Source organism: Papio anubis, chromosome 8 (genome assembly GCF_008728515.1).
Source record: "Papio anubis isolate 15944 chromosome 8, Panubis1.0, whole genome shotgun sequence".
Classification (NCBI taxonomy): Eukaryota; Metazoa; Chordata; class Mammalia; order Primates; family Cercopithecidae; genus Papio; species Papio anubis.
Genome location: NC_044983.1, coordinates 29,696,001 through 29,715,834, shown reverse-complemented (window position 1 = coordinate 29,715,834; position 19,834 = coordinate 29,696,001). Strand labels below are relative to the sequence as shown.

Genomic DNA, 19,834 nt, shown 5'->3' with positions numbered 1-19,834 from the left:
CTAGAAATGCCATTTCATTACTGGGTATCCCATTACTGGGTATATACCCAAAGGATTATAAATCATGCTGCTATAAAGACGCACGCACATGTATGTTTACTGTGGCACTATTCACAAGAGCAAAGACTTGGAACCAACCCAAATGTCCATCAACAACAGACTGGATTAAGAAAATGTGGCACATATACACCATGGAATACTATGCAGCCATAAAAAGGATGAGTTCATGTCCTTTGTAGGGACATGGATGCAGGAAACCATCATTCTCAGCAAACTGTCACAAGAACAGAAAACCAAACACCGCATGTTCTCACTCATAGGTGGGAATTGAACAATGAGAACACTTGGACACAGGAAGGGGAACATCACACACCAGAGCCTGTCATGGGGTCAGGGGAGGAGGGAGGGATAGCATTAGGAGATACACCTAATGTAAATGATGAGTTAATGGGTGCAGCACACCAACATGGCACATGTATACATATGTAACAAACCTGCACATTGTGCACATGTACCCTAGAACTTAAAGTATAATAATTTTTTTAAAAAGCCTGTCAATGAGAACAATTCCAGCTGCTACCATCACTCACAATCCTCAAGAGTGATTTACGCCCACAAGATTATGGGCTCACACAACCTACTTGGCAACAATCCCCACCTCCCCCTAGACCCCCTGAGACAGGATTTGCACTCAGACCACCAAGAGGCAAAAGGAGAATCTCAAATAAAAATATAGGCAACCAAACAAGAATCACACAACATGTGAGGAAAATTAATATCCACAAAAGGCAGCAGCCAAATTCAACAAATAGAAGATGAAGGAAGAGGGGCGGAGCAAGATGGGTCAATAGGAGCAGCTCCAGCTCCTCAACTCCCAGCCAGCCACACAGAAGACCGGGTGGATTTCCTGCATTTTCAACTGAGGTACTGGGTTCATCTCACTGGGGGAGGCCGGAAGATCGGTAATTGGCTTCAATTGCTGCAGCCCACCTCAGCTTAAGAAAGCTGAAGAGGGCTGCAGGCATTGCCTCACCTGGGAAGCGCAAGGGGAAGGGAATCCCTTTTCCTAGCCAGGGGAACTGGAGACACACAACACCTGGAGAATCTGGATAACTCCCACCCCAATACTGCTTTGAGCAAACAGGAACACCAGGAGATCATATCCACACCTGGCCGGGAGGGTCCCATTGACCCACTTGAGCCTCCTCATTGCTATCACAGCAGTCTGTGATCTACCGGCAAGGCAGCAGGGCATGGGGAGGGGCTCACCACTGCTCAGGCTTAAGTAGGTAAACAGCTGCTGGAAGTCGAACTGGGTGGAGCTCTACAGCAGCTCAAGGAAACTGCCTGTCTCTGTAGACTCCACCTCTGGGGCAGGGCACAGTAAACAATAACAAAGCAGCAGATACCTCTGTACAGACCCAAACGACTCTTGTCTGACAGCTTTGAAGAGAGCAGGGATCTCCCAACACGGGAGGTTGAGATCTGAGAAGGACAGTGACCTCTGCTCAAGCAATTTGACCCCTGAGTAGCCTAACTGGGAGACATCTCACTAGGGGCAGTCTGACACCCCACACCTCACAGGGTGAGTACACCCCTGAGAGGAAGCTCAAAGCAAGAATCAGACAGGTACACACTTGCTGTTCAGAACACATTCTGCAGTCTCTGCTGCTGGGATACCCAGGCAAACAGGGTCTGGAGGGACTCTCAAGCAATCTCCAACAGACTAGCTGAGGGTCCCGACTGTTAGAAGGAAAACTATCAAACAGGATGACTTACACCAAAACCCCACTGTGTACATCACCATCATCAAAGACCAGAGGCAGATAAAACCACAAAGATGGGGAAAAAGCAGGGCAGAAAAGCTGGAAATTCAAAACAAGAGCCGCATCTCCCCGCAAAGGAGCGCCGCAGAGCTCATCGCCAGCAACTGGATCAAAGCTGGACGGAGAATGACTTTGACTTTAGGATGAGAGAAGAAGGCTTCAGTCCATCAAATTTCTCAGAGCTAAAGGAGGAATTACTTAATTCCAGCGAAAAGAACTAAAATCTTTGAAAAAAAAGTGGGAAGAATTGACGGCTAGAGTAATTAATTTAGAGAAGGCTGTCATAAACGTAAATGAAAGAGATGAAACTATGATGAAATACGTGGATAAATGGCCAAGCTTCAGTGAACTCTAATTCGGGATCAACTGGAAGAAAGAGTACTGAAGCATTGAGGATCAGCCGAATGAAATGAAGCGAAAGAAGAGAAACCAAAAGAAAAAGAAGAAAAGAAATGAACAAAGCCTGCAAGAAGTATGGATTATGTAAAAAGACCAAATCTACGTCTCGATTGGGGTGCCTGAAAGTGAGGGGGAAAATGGAACCAAGTTGGAAAACACTTTCAGGATATCATCCAGAGAACTTCCCAACCCAGTAGGGCAGGCCAACATTCAAATCCCAGGAAATACAGAGGAACGCCACAAAGATACTCCTCAGAAGAGCAACTCCAAGACACATAATTGGCCAGATTCATCAAAGTTGAAATGAAGGAAAAAAATCTTAAGGGCAGCCAGAGAGAAAGGTCGGGCTACCCACAAAGGGAAGCCCATCAGACTCACAGCAGATCTCTCGGCAGAAACTCTGGCCAGAAGAGAGTAAATAATATTCAACATTCTTAAAGAAAAGAATTCTAACCCAGAATTTCTCATATCCAGCCAAACTAAGTTTCTATGCATAAGGAAGGAGAAATAAAATCCTTTATGATAAGCAAATGCTTAGAGATTTGTCACCACTAGGCCTGCCTTTACAAGAGACCTCCCAAGGAAGTACTCAACATGGAAAGGAAACAACCGTACCAGCCATCTCAAAAACATGCCAAAAATGTAAAGACCATCGAGGCTAGAAGAAACTATATCAACTAATGAGCAAATAACTAGGTTAATGATTATAATGGCAGATCAAGATCACACACAACAATCTTAACCTTTAAATGTAAATGGACTAAATGTCTAAATTAGAGATAGATCTCTGATAGACCATCAGTCTGCTACATTCAGGAGACCCATCTCATCAGCAGAGACATATAGGCTCAAAATAAAGGGATGGAGGAAGATTTTACCAAGCAAATGGAGAACAAAAAAAGCTAAAGGTAATACTAGTCTCTGATAAAACAGACTTAAACCATCAAAAATCAAAAGAGACAAAGAAGGCCATTACATAATGGTAAAGGGATCAATTCAACAGGAAGAGCTAACTATCCTAAATATATATGCACCCAATACAGGAGCAATTCAGGATTCATAAAGCAAGTCCCTTAGAGACTTTACAAAGAGACTTCAGACTCCATACAATAATAATGGGAGACTTCAACACTCCAATTCCGTCAACATTAGACAGACTAACGAAAGACAGAAAGCATCAAGGATATCCAGGAATTGAACCTATCTCTGCAGCAAGCAGACCTAATAGACATCTATAGAACTCCTCCACCCCAAATCAACAGAATATACATTCTTTTTCTAGCACCACATCAGACTTATTATTCCAAAATTGACCACGTGAATTGGAAGTAAAGCACCTCAGCACAAATGTACAAGAACAGAAATTATTACAAACTGTCTCTCAGACCACAGTGCAATCAAACTAGAACTCAGGACTAAGAAACTCAACTCAAAACTCGCCAACTACATGGAAACTGAACAACCCGTTCGAATGACTACTGGCAGCCATAAATCTAAATGAAGGCAGAAATAAAGCATTGTCTTTTTGGAAACCAATGAGAACAAAGATAACATACCAGAATCTCTGGGACACATTTAAAAGCAGTGTAGGAGGGAAATTTATAGCACCAAATGCCCACAAGAGAAAGCAGGAAAGATCAAAATTCATTGACACTTCAACATCGCAATTAAAAGAATTAGAGAAGCAAGAGCAAACACATTCAAAGCTAGCAGAAGGCTAGAATAACTAAGACTGTAGAGCAGAACTGAAGGAGATAGAGACACAAAAACCCTCCAAAAATCAATGAATCCAGGAGTTGGTTTTTTTGAAAAGATCAAACAAAATTGATGGTGACCACTGTAGTGCAAGACTAATAAAGAAGAAAAGAGAGAAGAATCAAACTCTGACTGCAATTAAAATGATAAAGGATATCACCACCACCCCACAGAAATACAAACTACCATCAGAGAATACTATAAACACCTCTACTTAAATAAACTGGAAAATCTAGAAGAAATGGATACTCTGACACTTTACACTCTTCCAAGACTAAACCAGGAAGAAGTTGAATCCCCTTGAATGAGACCAATAGCAGGCTCTGAAATTGAGGCAACAATTAATAGCCTACCAACCAAAAAAAAAGTCCAGGACCAGATGGATTCACAGCTGAATTCCTACCAGAGGTACAAGGAGGAGTTGGTACCATTCCTTCTGAAACTATTCCAATCAATAGAAAAGAGGGAATCCTCCCTAACTCATTTTATGAGGCCAACATCATCCTGATTACCAAAGCCTGGCAGAGATAATGAAAAAAAGAGAATTTTAGACCAATATCCCTGATGAACATCGATGCAAAAAATCTCACAAAATACTGGCAAACCGGATTCAGCAACACATCAAAAGCTTATCCACCATGATCAAGTGGGCTTCATCCCTGGGATGCAAGGCTGGTTCAACATTCGCGAACCAATAAACATAATCCAGCATATAAACAGAACCAAAGACAAGAACCTCATGGTTATCCCCATGTGGTTAATAGATGCAGAAAAGGCTTTTGACAAAAATTCAACAGTCTTTCATGCTAAAACGCCACCAAATTCGGCATTGATGGAACGCATCTCAAAATAATAATAAGAGCTATTTATGACAAACCCACAGCCAATATCATACTGAATAAAACTGGAAAAATTCCTTTGAACACTGGCATTAAGATAGGATGCCCTCTCTCACCACTCCTATTCAAATATAGTTGGAAGTTCTACAGGGGCAATTAGGCAAGAGAAAGAAATCAGGTATTCAGTTAGGAAAAGAAGAAGTCAAATTGTCCTGTTTGGTAGATGACATGATTGCATATTTAGAAAACCCCTACTGTCTCAGCCCAAAATCTCCTTAAGCTGATAAGCAACTTGTGCAAAGTCTCAGGATACAAAATTAATGCAAAAATCACAAGCATTCTATACACCCAGTAACAGACAAACAGAGAGCCAAATCATGAATGAACTTCCATTCACAATTGCTTCCGTAAAGAGAATCAAATAATGAATCCAACTTTACAAGGGATGTAAAGACCCTTCATGAGAACTACAAACCACTGCTCACTGAAATAAAAGAGGACACAAAACAAATGGAAGAACATACCATGCTCATGGATAGGAAGAATCAATATCGTGGAAATGGCCACTGCCTCCAAGGTAATTTATAGATTCAATGCCATCCCATCAAGCTACCAATGAGTTTCTTCACAGAATTGGAAAAACTGCTTTAAAAGTTCATATGGAACCAAAAAGAGCCCGCGATCTCCAAGACAATCCTAAGTCAAAAGGACAAAGCTGAGGCATCACGCTACCTGACTTCAAACCATACTACAAGGCTACAGTAACCAAAATACATGGTACTGGTACCAAAACAGAGATATAGATCAATGGAATGAGAACAGAGTCCTCAGAAATAATACCACACATCTACAGCCATCTGATCTTTGACAAAACCTGAGAGAAACAAGAAATGGGGAAAGGATTCTCATTTAATAAAATGGTGCTGGGAAATTGGCTAGCCATAAGTAGAAAGCTGAAACTGATCCTTTCTTAATTTTATACGAAAATTAATCAAGATGGATTAGAGACTTAAATGTTAGACTCCTACTCATAAAAACTTTATGAGGAAAAAACCTAGGTAGCACCATTCAGGACATAGGCATGGGCAAAGACTTCAAGGTCTAAAACACCAAAAGCAACAGCAGCAAAAAGCCAAAATGACAAATGGGATCTCATTAAACCAGTAAAAGAGCTTCTGCACAGCAAAGAAACTACCATCAGAGTGGAACAGGCAACCCACAGAATGGGAGAAAATTTTGCACCTACCCATCTGACAAAGGGCTAACATCCAGAACCTACAAAGAACTCATAAACAACTTACAAGAAAAAAAACAACAAACAACCCCCATCAAAAGTGGGCAATGATATGAATAGACATTTCTCAAAAAAGAAGACATTCATACAGCCAACAAACACATGAAAAATGCTCATCATCACTGGCCATCAGAGAAATGCAAATCAAACCACAATGAGTACTCATCTCACACCAGTTAGAATGACATCATTAAAAAGTCAGGAACAACAGGTGCTGGAGAGGATGTGGGAGAAATAGGGAATTCTTTACACTGTTGGTGGGATTGTAAACTAGTTCAACCATTATGGAAAAACAGTATGGCAATTCCTCAAGGATCTAGAACTAGAGTACCATATGACCAGCCATCCCATTGGGGATATACCCAAAGATTATAAATTATGCTGCTATAAAGACACATGCACACGATAAGCTTATTGGCACTATTCACAATAGCAAAGACTTGAATCAACTCCAAATGTCCATCAGTGACAGATTGGATTAAGAAAATGTGGCACATATACACCATGGAATACCATGCAACATCAAAAAGGGATGAGTTTGTGTCCTTTAGGACATGATACAGCTGAATCCATCATTCTTAGCAAACTATCACAAGAACAGAAAAACCAAACACCGAGATGTTCTCACCCCTATAGGTGGGAAACTGAACAATGAGATCACTTGACTCGAAGGGGAACATCACACCGGGCCTACTTGGGGAGGGGGGGAGGGGGAGGGATTGCACAGAGTTATAATCTGGATGTAAATGACGAGCTGATGGGTGCAGTGACACCCTAACAAGGTGCACAGACATATAGAAAACTGTATTATTATATAATATAAAATCTTAAGTAACTTATAATAATAAGAAATAAATAAAAAAGAAAATAAAAGAAAAAAGATGAAGGAAATATGGATAGTGAAGAAATAAGAAAGGAAGAGGAATGGAAGGAGTGGAATGGAATGGAATGAATGAAATATTAAAACCAAGGTGGAAGGATAAAGGAAGGATCCATGGAGGAAGGAATGGGAAACAGGGACATGTGTATTATATCTACACAAAGAATTATATATGTGTGTGTATTATGTTTATAGAGAGATCTCTGTGTGTGTGTATTTGGGTATACACACAGAAAAACTTCCAGAACTGAAAAAAGACCCACATCTTCAGAATTGAACGCTTACTAAGTATCAAATGGTAGGAAAGAACAAGGCTGCTCTCTTTTAAAAAGTTGGCACCGCTCAAAACTACACAGATAAACAAGAGAACCTAGAAGTTTCTAGGGAAAAACTTCAAGGCTACCAAAGGAAATAGTCTTATCTTGACTTGTCATTAGCAACAGTGAAACTGATGAGGACATGCAGCAGTATCTTCAAGTTCTGAAGAAATAATATCCTAATAGGCAGTGACATACAATAAACAATAAACATATATGAGTAAAGTGTATAGTATGTGAATAGACGACAAGTAGCGGAGAAATAAGAAAAAAATAGAACAAGAGAAGGGAAATTTGGAAAAGCAGGGAGGTAAAACGGAGGGCAGTTGCAGTATCAGAAAGGGTGGTCAAGGAAGGACTCATTGAGAAGCAAGCTTTGGGCAGACATTTGAAGGAAGAGAGAGAGGATATGGAGGAGACATACAAGGAAAAGAATTCCAAAGAGTGTGTGTGTGTGTGTGTGTGTGTGTGTGTGTGTGTGTGTGTGTATACACATACATATTTTAATGAGCACTAAAAGAAAAATAATAGCAAAAATAATGGTGAGTTTGAGGATTTTGGGGCTGATCAAAGAAAAGACAGAAAGATAGAACAAGAAGGCAATATTGCACAATGCAAGCTTTATTGGATAGCAGAAGACTTTCCAGAGACACCCAGAAGAAGAGGGCAAGGGAAATGCCAGGGGAGACGGGCATATGCCCCTCACAATCTGTGCACATAACAAAATTGCATATGTACCCCATACATTTAAACAAAATTTTTAGATGAATAGAATTGTAACATCTCTCCAAGTCCACAAAGAAATCAAGAATAATTCTATTGTGATCCATATTTATTTTCAGGCTGTATATCCATTTTTAGCTTTATTGTTCTAACACATAAAAACAATCTTCACTCATATGTCAAATCAGTGAATAAACTAGCAACTCGTCCATATTATTAAAACATAATTATTAACAAATATTCATTAATTCCATCCCAGTTATTTTTGGGGATGGCTGAATCCCTAAATGGAATAATTTTTAAAGTATTCACTAAAAATGGTTTAAATATTGGAAATTTTATGATCCCACACAAGTAAGAGTCTAAAGGCAACTGGCTCAAGTTTGTCTAATTGACTGTTCAACATATCTGGGCTTTCGTTTTGCTTCTCTATGATGCTTTTGCTTTTCTTTGGGGTACAAAACGGCAGCCACACTTCCGAGCATCATGTCCTTATACAATAACACTCAATGGCAGAAAGGGAGGTAGAATTTCTCCATGGGTCTCTCTCTTGGTTAGGGCAAAATAGTTCTCCCAGAAAGCCCCCTTATGTCTTGTTGGCTAGAACCTGGTGCTGTTTCCACCTCAAAGCAATCACCCACCCGAGGAACCTGACTTCTTCCATCAAAAACTTGGTGGGGCCAGACCAGGTGGCTCAAGCCTGTAATCTCAAAACTTTGGGAAGCCAAAGTAGGAGGATCACTTGAGCCTAGGAGTTCAAGACCAGCCTGGGCAATATAGCAGGATCTCATCTCTACAAAAAATAGAAAAACTTAGCCAGGCATGGTGGCTCATGCCTGTAGTCCTAGCTACAAGGATCACTTGAGTCCACGAAGTGAGGCTTCAGTGAACTATGATTGTACCACAGCACACCAGCCTGGGTAACAGAGCAAGACTCTGATAAAAAAAAAAAAAAAAAAAAAAAAATCATGGGGAAGAGGAAAGAATTAGTGGCTCCAGTTCTACTAAGATGTACTAAGATGGTGCATTTTGAAATGCAGGGAGATAAAATGGAGGGCAGTTTGCAGTATCAGAAAGGGTGGAAAAATCCTTGGACAGAACACATAAAGTGAGCATCTGGAGGCTGATTAGTAAATAATAGCAGGCACATTTGGGAGGAAAATCAAATCCTGAAAGTAACCCAGAGGGCAGTGAATTTCCTGACATCGTTTCATTCTATATCTTCCAGCTTTGACTGCAGAGCAATGCAAATCCAGGAACTGCACAGCAATTGAGGGCAGAAAAAGTTCCCAGAGAAATCCTCTGTTTCTAACCAGAAAACCTAAAAGAAGAGCCCCTGTGGGATGGAGGATGTGAGGGCAAATCCTCATTTTTTTTTCCTCTTTTTATTCTCCCTGCCCTACACTGAAGCAAATCCCAGTCGTGAAGCTGCATTCTCAAGGCAGCAATATAGACAGATACAGCACTGGGCACACAGCAATGTTGGGCATGAAACTGAAAGAAAGTACTTCTCTCCGACCCGAATAACTAAGCAAAGAGGTCCCTATGGTCTTGTTTTGTTCTAAAAATGTTATAGTCTTACAGTGAATATTTAGAGCTATGAGTCAATTGAGTTAATTTTTGGTATGAGGGATAAAGTTGAGGACGCATCTCTCTTTTTGCATGTGAATGACAGATTGTTTCAACAGCATGTGCTGAAAAGACCATCCTTTCTCCATTGAATTACTTTACACTTTTATCAAAAATCAAATTACCGTATGTGTGGAGGTCTATTTGTGGGGTATCTTTTCTGTTCCATTGATCTATGTGTTTATCCCATTGCCTTGATTACTGTTGCTTTATAGTAAGTCTTAAAATCTAGTAATGAGATTCCTCTAACTATATTCTTTTTCTAAGTTGTTTTAGCTATTCTAGTTCCATTGCTTTTGCGTGTAAACTTTAGAATCAGCTTGTCTTTATTTACAAAAAAAAACTTGCTGGGATTTTGACTGGTGTTGCATTAAGTCTACAGATCGGTTGAGGGAGAATTGACATCTTTACTATGTTGAGTCTTCTAATCCATGAATACCATGTGTCGCTCCATTTATTTGTCTTCTTTGATTTCTTCCTCAGCATTTTGTGGGTTTCAGCATGTAGATCTTATGCATGCTGAATCTTATGCATGCATACTTATACCTAAGTATTTTCATTTTTGGGAGCAAAAGTAAATGATACCATTTTCAAATTGTGGTTTCCAATTGATTGTTACTAGTTTATGGAAAAACAGTTGGTTTTGGGTGTTGGCCTGTGTCCCGCAATTTTGATAAACCTACTTTTCATTCTAGAAGCCTTTTTCTAAATTCCTAGATTTCATAAATGTTCATGTCGTCTGCAAATAGGGGCAGTTTTTTTTCTTCTTCCAACCTCTTTTATTTCTTCTTATTGCTTCAGTGGCCTTGTTAAGACATCTAATGCTATAAATTATAGGACTAGGGAGAGTGGTGTTCCTGCTTTGTTCTTGATTTTAGAGAGTAAGAATTGAGTCTTTCATCATTAAAAATGATGTTAGCTGTACAGTTTTCGTATATGCCCTTTATCAGGCTGAGGAAGTTCCTTCTATTAGGAGTTTGCTGACACTTTTCATCATGGATGCCTGATGAATTTTTCAAATGCTATTTCTGCATCTGTCGATATGATCAAGTGGCTTTTCTTCTTTACATCATTAATATGATGGGTTACATTGACTGAATTTTTTTAGTATTGAACCAGCATGACATACCCATGATAAGCCTCGCTACACTGTGCAGTCTTTTTTTGTTTATTGGTTTTGTTTTTGTTTTTGAGATGGAGTCTCACTATGTCACCCAGGGTGAAGGGCAGTGGTGCTATCTCAGCTCACTGCAACCTCTTCTTCGCAGGTTCAAGTGATTCTCCTGCCTCAGCTTCCCAACTAGCTGGGATTACAGGCGTGCGCCACTATACCCAGCTAATTTTTGTATTTTTAGTAGAGACAGGGTTTCGCCATGTTGGTCAGGCTGGTCTCAAACTCCTGGCCTCAAGCAATTTCCCCCCTTGGCCTCCCAAAGTGCTGGGATTACAGGTGTAAGCCACTGAGCCCAGCCTAGTATTTTTTAATATATTACCATATTCAACTTGCCAATACAGTAGTCTCCTCTTATTCACGGTTTCACTTTCTACAGTTTCAGTTACCTATGGTCAGCCATGGTCTGGAAATATTAAATGGAAAATTCCACAAATAAACAATTCATGTGTTTTAAATTGCACACCACTCTGGATAGCACGACAAAAATCTCACACTGCCCGGCTCTGCCCCAGAAGGGAGGTGAATCCTCCTTTTGTCCAGGAGATTCATGTGTCTGTACCCCTCACCTGTTAGTCACTTAGGAGTTGTCTTGTTTATCGGAGCAACCATCATAGTATCTGGTATTGTGATACTTGTGTTCAAGTGATTCTTATTTTATTTTATAATGGCCCTAGAGCACAAGAGTAGTGATGCTGACCATTCAGATCTGCCAAAAAAGAAGTCATCAGTGACTACTTTGAGTGAAAAGGTAAAAGTTTCTGACTTAACATGGAAAGAAAAAAAAAATCGTACGCTGAACTTACTAAGATCCATGATAAAAACCAATTTTCCATCTGTGACTTTATCTGTTGTGAAGAAGGAACAAGAAATTCATGCATAGTATATATAGGGTTTGGTATCATCCACAATTCCAGGAATCCACTGAGGGTCTTAGAAAATATCTCCAACCAATAAGTGGGACTAATGTATTTTGATGAGGATAGATAGGTCCATGAGGGATAATGACATGACATTTTTCTTTTTCATGTCTTTGATTTGGTTTTAAGTTAATTCAGGTATCATTAAATGAGCTTTATGTGTTTTTTTTTTAATTACACTTTAAGTTCTAGGGTACATGTGCACAATGGGCAGGTTTGTTACATATGTATATATGTGCCATGTTGGTGTGCTGCACCCATTAACTCGTCATTTACATTAGGTGTATCTCCTAATGCTATCCCTCCTCCCTTCCCCCACCCCACGACAAGCCCCGGTGTGTGATGTTCCCCTTCCCTTCCTGTGCCCAAGTGTTCTCATTATTCAATTCCCACCTATGAGTGAGAATATGCGGTGTTTGGTATTCTGTTCTTGCAACAGCTTGCTGAGAAGTATGGTTGCCAGCTGCATCCATGTCCCTACAAAGGACATGAACTCATCCTTTTTTATGGCTGCATAGTATTCCATGGTGTATATGTACCACATTTTCTTAATCCAATCTGTCATTGAAAGACATTTGGGTTGGTTCCAAGTCTTTACTATTCTGAATAGTGCTGCAATAAACATACGTGTGCATGAGTCTTTATAGCAGCATGATTTATAATCCTTTGGGTATACACCCAGTAATGGGATGGCTGGGTCAAATGGCATTTCTAGTTCTAGATCCTTGAGGAATTGCCACACTGTCTTCCACAATGGTTGAATTAGTTTACAGTTCCACCAACAGTGTAAAAGTGTTCCTATTTCTCCACATCCTCTCCAGCACCTGTTGTTTCCTGACTTTTGAATGATTGCCATTCTAAGTGGTGTGAGATGGTACCTCATTGTGGTTTTGATATTCATTTCTCTGATGGCAAGTGATGATGAGCATTTTTTCATGTGTCTTTTGGCTGCATAAATGTCTTCTTTTGAGAAATGTCTGTTCATATCCTTTACCCACTTTTTGATGGGGTTGTGTGTTTTTTTCTTGTAAATTTGTTTGAGTTCTTTGTACGTTCTGGATATTAGCCCTTTGTCAGATGAGTAGATTGCAAAAATTTTCTCCCATTCTGCAGCTTGTCTGTTCACTCTGATGGTAGTTTCTTTTGCTGTGCAGAAGCTCTTTAGTTTAATGAGATCCCATTTGTCAATTTTGGTTTTTGTGGCCTTTGCCTTTGGTGTTTTAGACATGAAGTCCTTGCCCATGCCTATGTCCTGAATGGTATTGCCTAGGTTTTCTTCTAGGGTTTTTACAGTTTTAGATCTAACATTTCAGTCTCTAATCCATCTTGAATTAATTTTTGTATACGGTGTAAAGAAGGGATCCAGTTTCAGCTTTCTACTTATGGCTAGCCGGTTTTCCCAGCACCATTTATGAAATAGGGAATCCTTTCCCCATTTCTTGTTTTGCTCAGGTTTGTCAAAGATCACATGATTGTAGATGTGTGGTATTATTTCTGAGGGCTCTGTTCTGTTCCATTGGTCTATATCTCTGTTTTGGTACCAGTACCATGCTGTTCTGGTTACTATAGGTTTGTAGCATAGTTTGAAGTCAGGTAGCGTGATGCCTCCAGCTTTGTTCTTTTGGCCTAGGATTGTCTTGGCAGTGCGGGCTGTTTTTTATTTCCATATGAACTTTAAAGTAGTTTTTTCCAATTCTGTGAAGAAAGTCATTGGTAGCTTAATGGAGATGGCATTGAATCTATAAATTACCTTGGGCAGTGTAGCCATTTTCATGATATTGATTATCCCTATCCATAAGCATGGAATGTTCTTCCTTTGCTTGAGGTCCACTCCAGTTAGGCTACTCCCAGTTAGGCTCTCCCAGTTAGGCTACTCGGGGGTCAAGGACCCACTTGAGCAGGCAGTCTGTCTGTTCTCAGATCTCAACCTCCATGCTGGGAGAATCACTAGTGTCTTCAAAGCTGTCAGACAGGGACATTCACATCTGCAGAGGTTTCTGCTGCTTTTTGTTTAGCTATGCCCTGTCCCCAGAGGTGGAGTCTACAGATGCAGGCAGGCCTCCTTGAGCTGCAGTGAGCTCCACCTGGTTCGAGCTTCCCAGCCTCTTTGTTTACCTACTTAAGCCTCAGCAATGGCGGGCATCCCTCCCCCAGCCTCACTACCACCTTGCAGTTAGATCTCAGACTGCTGTGCTAGCAATGAGGGAGGGTCCGTGGGTGTGGGACCCTCCAAGCCAGGCACAGGATATAATCTCCTGGGGTGTTGTTTGCTAAGACCCTTGGAAAAGTGCAGTATTAGGGTAGGAGTGACCCGATATTTCCAGGTGCTGTGTGTCACAGTTTCCCTCGGCTAGGAAAGTGAATTACCCCTTGTGCTTCCCGGGTGAGGCGATGCCTCGCCCTGCTTAGGCTCTCACTTACTGGACTGCACCCACTGTCCTGCACTGACTTTCCAACACGCCCCAGTGAGATGAACCTGGTACCTCAGTTGGAAATGGAGAAATCACCCATCTTCTCTGTTGCTCACACTGGGAGCTGGAGGCTGGAGCTGTTCCTATTCAGCCATCCTGGCACCCCCCACTAAATATTCTTAATTACTCTAAAACAATGGTTCTGAACCCAACCCTTTCCTTTACCATTCTTCCCCATAGGAACACAAGCAACGTCTGGAGACAATTTTGATTGTCACAGCTGGGGTGGTGCTACTAATGCTAGTGGGTAAAGGTCTGGGATGCTGCTAAACATCCTACCATACATGGGACAGACTCACACAAACAGAATTCTCCAGACCAAAATACCGCTAAGGTTTAGAAAATCTACTCTAAAAGATAACTTCTAAAGCAAAAACAGTAACACTGTATTGTGTGTTTACAGCATATACAAAAGTAGACGGTATGAAAGCAATAGTACGATTAATGGGAGGGAGGAATTGGGACTAACTATTGTGATGTCCTTACATAGCACAGGAAACAATGTTATTTGAAGGTAGACTCTTGTTAATTAAAGATGTATATTTTAAAACCTAGAACAACCAATAAAAAATAATGAAGATAAAATGTAATAATAAAATACATTCAATTAACAAAAGAGGAGGCTGAAAAGGAGAGCAAAAACTAAAGAAGAGATAGAATAAATATAAAACAGCTAGCAAGATGGTGGATTTTAATTGAGTCATTTTAATAGCCACATAAAGTGGGGGTGGTTCCAAGATGGCTGAATAGGAACAGCTCCAGGCGACAGCTCCCATCGTGAGCGACACAGAAGATGGGGGATTTATGCATTTCCAACTGAGGTACCAGGTTCATATCACTGGGGCATGTTGGACAGTGGGTACAGGACACTGGGTGCAGTCCACCGAGCGAGAGCTGAAACAGGGCAAGGCATCGCCTCACCCGAGAAGCACAAGGGGTAATTCCCTTTCCTAGCCGAGGGAAACTGTGACACACAGCACCTGAAAAATTGGGTCACTCTCACCCTAATACTGCACTTTTCCAAGGGTCTTAGCAAACGGCACACCAGGAGATTACATCCTGCACCTGGCTTAGAGGGTCCCACACACACGGACTCTCTCTCATTGCTAGCACAGCAGTCTGAGATCTAACTGCAAGCTGGCAGCTAGGCTGGGGGAGGGATGCCCGCCATTGCTGAGGCTTGAGTAGGTAAACAAAGCAGCTGGGAAGCTCAAACTGGGTGGAGCCCAATGCAGCTCAAGGAGGCCTGCCTGCCTCTGTAGACTCCACCTCCGGGGACAAGGCATAGCCAAACAAAAGGCAGCAGAAACCTCTGCAGAGTTAAATGTCACTGTCTGACACTTTTGAAGAGAGTAATGGTTCTCCAAGCACAGAGTTTGAGATCTGAGAAAGGACAGACTGCCTCCTCAAGTGGGTCTCTGACCCCCGAGTAGCCTAACTGGGAGGCACCCCCCAGTAGGGGCAGACTGACACCCCACACGGCCGGGTACCCATCTGAGATGAAGCTTCCAGAGGCATGATCAGGCAGCAACATTTGCTGTTCAGCAATATTCACTCTTCTGCAGCCTCCACTGCTGATACCCAGGCAATCAGGGTCTGGAGTGAACTTCCAGTAAACTCCAACAGACCTGCAGCTGAGGGTTCTGACTGTTAGAAGGAAAACTAACAAAAAGAAAGGACATCCACACCAAAACTCCATCTGTACATCACCATCATCAAAGACCAAAGGTAGATAAAACCACAAAGATCCGGAAAAAGCAGTGCAGAAAAGCTCAAAATTCAAAAAATCAGAACGCCTCTCCCACTCCAAAGGAATGCAGCTCCTCGCCAGCAACAGAAAAAATCTGGATGGAGAATGACTTTGATGAGCTGAGAGAAGAAGTCTTCAGTTGATCAAACTTCTCAGAGCCAAAGGAGGAACTACGAACCCAGTGCAAAGAAACTAAAAACCTTGAAAAGAGATTTGATGAATAGATAACTGGAATAACCAATGCAGAGAAGTCCATAAACAACCTAAGAGAGATGAAAACCATGACACGAGAACTACGTGACAAATGTACCAGCTTTAGTAACTGACTCGATCAATTGGAAGAAAGAGTATCAGAGATTGAAGATAAAATGAATGAAATGAAGCAAAAAGAGAAATTTAGAGAAAAAAAGAGTAAAAAGAAATGAATAAAGCCTCCAAGTTATATGGGATTATGTGAAAAGACCAAATCTATGTCTGATTGGTGTACCTGAAAGTGACAGGGAGAACGGAACCAAGTTGGAAAACACTCTTCAGGATATTATCTAGGAGAACCTCCCCAACCTAGCAAGGCAGGCCAACATTCAAATTCAGGAAATAAAGAGAACGCCACAAAGATACTCCTCGAGAAGAGCAACTCCAAGACACATAATTATCAGATTCACCAAAGTTGAAATGAAGGAAAAACTGTTAAGGGCAGCCAGAGAGAAAGGTCAGGTTACCCACAAAGGGAAGCCATCAGACTAACAGCAGATCTCTCGGCAGAAACTCTACAAGCCAGAAGAGAGTGGGGGCCAATATTCAACATTCTTAAAGAAAAGAATTTTAAACCCAGAATTTCATATCCAGCCAAATTAAGTTTCATAAGTGAAGGACAAATAAAATCCTTTACAGACAAGCAAATGCTGAGAGATTTTATCACCACCAGGCCTGCCCTACAAGAGATCCTGAAGGAAGCACTAAACATGGAAAGGAACAACCAGTACCAGCCATTGCAAAAACATGCCAAAATGTAAAGACCATCGATGCTAAGAAGAAACTGCATCAACTAATGAGCAAAATAACAAGCTAACATCATAATGACAGGATCAAGTTCACGCATAACAATATTAACCTTAAATGTAGATAGGCTAAATCATCCAATTAAAAGACACAGACTGGCGAATTGGATAAAGAGTCAAGACCCATCAGTTTGCTGTATTCAGGAGACCCATCTCACATGCAGAGACACACATAGGCTCAAAATAAAGGGATGTATGAAGATCTACCAAGCAAATGGAAAACAAAAAAAGGCAGGGGTTGCAATCCTAGTCTCTGATAAAACAGACTTTAAACCAACAAAGATCACAAGAGACAAAGAAGGCCATTACATAATGGTAAAGGGATCAATTCAACAAGAAGAGCCAACTATCCTAAATATATATGCACCCAATACAGGAGCACCCAGATTCATAAAGCAAGTCCTTAGAGACTTACAAAGAGACTTAGACTTCCACACAATAATAATGGGAGACTTTAACACCCCACTGTCAACACTAGACACATCAACGAGACAGAAAGTTAACAAAGGTATCCAGGAATTGAATTCAACTCTGCACCAAGCAGACCTAATAGACATCCACAGAACTCTCCACCCCAAATCAACAGAATATACATTCTTCTCAGCACCACATCACACTTATTCCAAAATTGACCACATAGTTGGAAGTAAAGCACTCCTCAGAAAATGGAAAATAACAGAAATTATAACAAACTGTCTCTCAAACCACAGTGCAATCAAACTAGAACTCAGGACTAAGAAACTCAATCAAAACTGCTCAACTACATGGAAACTGAACAACCTGCTCCTGAATAACTACTGGGTACATAATGAAATGAAGGCAGAAATAAAGATGTTCTTTGAAACCAATGAGAACAAAGATACAACATACCAGAATCTCTGGGACACATTTAAAGCAGTGTATAGAGGGAAATTTATAGCACTAAATGCCCACAAGAGAAAGCAGGAAAGATCTAAAATTGACACCCTAACATCACAATTAAAAGAACTAGAGAAGCAAGAGCAAACACATTCAAAAGCTAGCAGAAGGCAAGAAATAACTAAGATCAGAGCAGAACTGAAGGAGATACACAAAAAACCCTTCAAAAAAATCAATGAATCCAGGAGCTGATTTTTTGAAAAGATCAACAAAATTGATAGACTGCTAGCAAGATTAATAAAGAAGAAAAGGGAGAAGAATCAAATAGACACAACAAAAAATCATAAAAGGGATGTCACCACCAATCTCACAGAAATACAAACTACCATCAGAGAATACTATAAACACCTCTATGCAAATAAACTAGAAAATCTAGAAGATATGGATAAATTCCTGGACACATACACCCTCCCAAGGCTAAACCAGGAAGAAGTGGAATCCCTGAATAGACCAATAACAGCCTTTGACATTGAGGGAATAATTAATAGCCTACCAACCAAAAAAGTTCAGGACCAGATGGATTCACAGCCGAATTCTACCAGAGGTACAACGAGGAGCTAGTACCATTCCTTCTGAAACTATTCCAATTAATAGAAAAAGAGGGATTCCTCCCTAACTCATTTTATGAGGCCAGCATCATTCTGGTACCAAAGCCTGGCAGAGACACAACCAAAAAAAAGGGAATTTTAGACCAATATCCCTGATGAACATTGATGCAAAAATCCTCAATAAAATACTGGCTAACTGAGTCCAGCAACACATCAAAAAGCTTATCAACCATGATTAAGTGGGCTTCATCCCTGGGATGCAAGGTTGGTTCAACATATGCAAATCAATGAACATAATCCATCATATAAACAGAACCAAAGACAAAAACTGCATGATTATCTCAATTCATGCAGAAAAGGCCTTCAACAAAATTCAACAGCCCTTCATGCTAAAAACTCTCAGTAAACTAGGTATTGATATCAATAGGAGCTATTTATGACAAACCCACAGCCAATATCATACTGAATGGGCAAAAACTGGAAGCATTCCCTTTGAAAACTGGCATAAGACAGGGATGCCCTCTCTCACCACTCCTATTCAACATAGTGTTGGAAGTTCTGGCTAGGGCAATCAGACAGGAGAAAGAAATAAACGGTATTCAATCAGGAAAAGAGGAAGTCAAATTGTCCCTGTTTGCAGAGGACGTGATTGTATATTTAGAAAACCCCATCTTCTCAGCCCAAAATCTCCTTAAGCTGATAAGCAACTTCAGCAAAGTCTTAGTATACAAAATCAATGTGCAGAAATCACAAGCATTCCTGTACACCAGTAACAGACAAACAGAGAGCCAAATTATGAGTGAACTCCCATTCACAATTGCTTCAAAAAAAATAAAATACCTAGGAATCCAACTTACAAGGGATGTGAAGGACCTCTTCAAGGAGAACTACAAACCACTGTTCAACGAAATAAAGGAGGACACAAACAAATGGAAGAACATTCCATGCTCATGGATAGGAAGAATCAATATCGTGAAAATGGCCATACTGCCCAAGGTAATTTATAGATTCAATGCCATCCCCATCAGCTACCAATGACTTTCTTCACAGAATTGGAAAAAACTACTTTAAAGTTCATATGGAACCAAAAAAGAGCCTGCATTACCAAGTCAGTTCTAGGCCAAAAGGACAAAGCTGGAGGCATCACGCTACCTGACTTCAAACTATACTACAAGGCTACAGTAACCAAAACAGCATGGTACTGGCACCAAAACAGAGATATAGACCAATGGAACAGAACAGAGCCCTCAGAAATAATACCATATATCTACAACCATCTGGTATTTGATAAACTTGACAAAAACAAGAAATGGGGAAAGGATTCCCTGTTTAATAA

The 19,834-nt window shown here is 40.6% G+C and overlaps 1 long non-coding RNA gene across 1 annotated transcript in view; it reads right to left on the bottom strand.

Annotated features, from left to right (window-relative positions):
- LOC103886723 overlaps positions 1-19,834 on the bottom strand; it is an 84,515-nt gene that overhangs the window by 46,354 nt on the left and 18,327 nt on the right. The window lies entirely within an intron of this gene.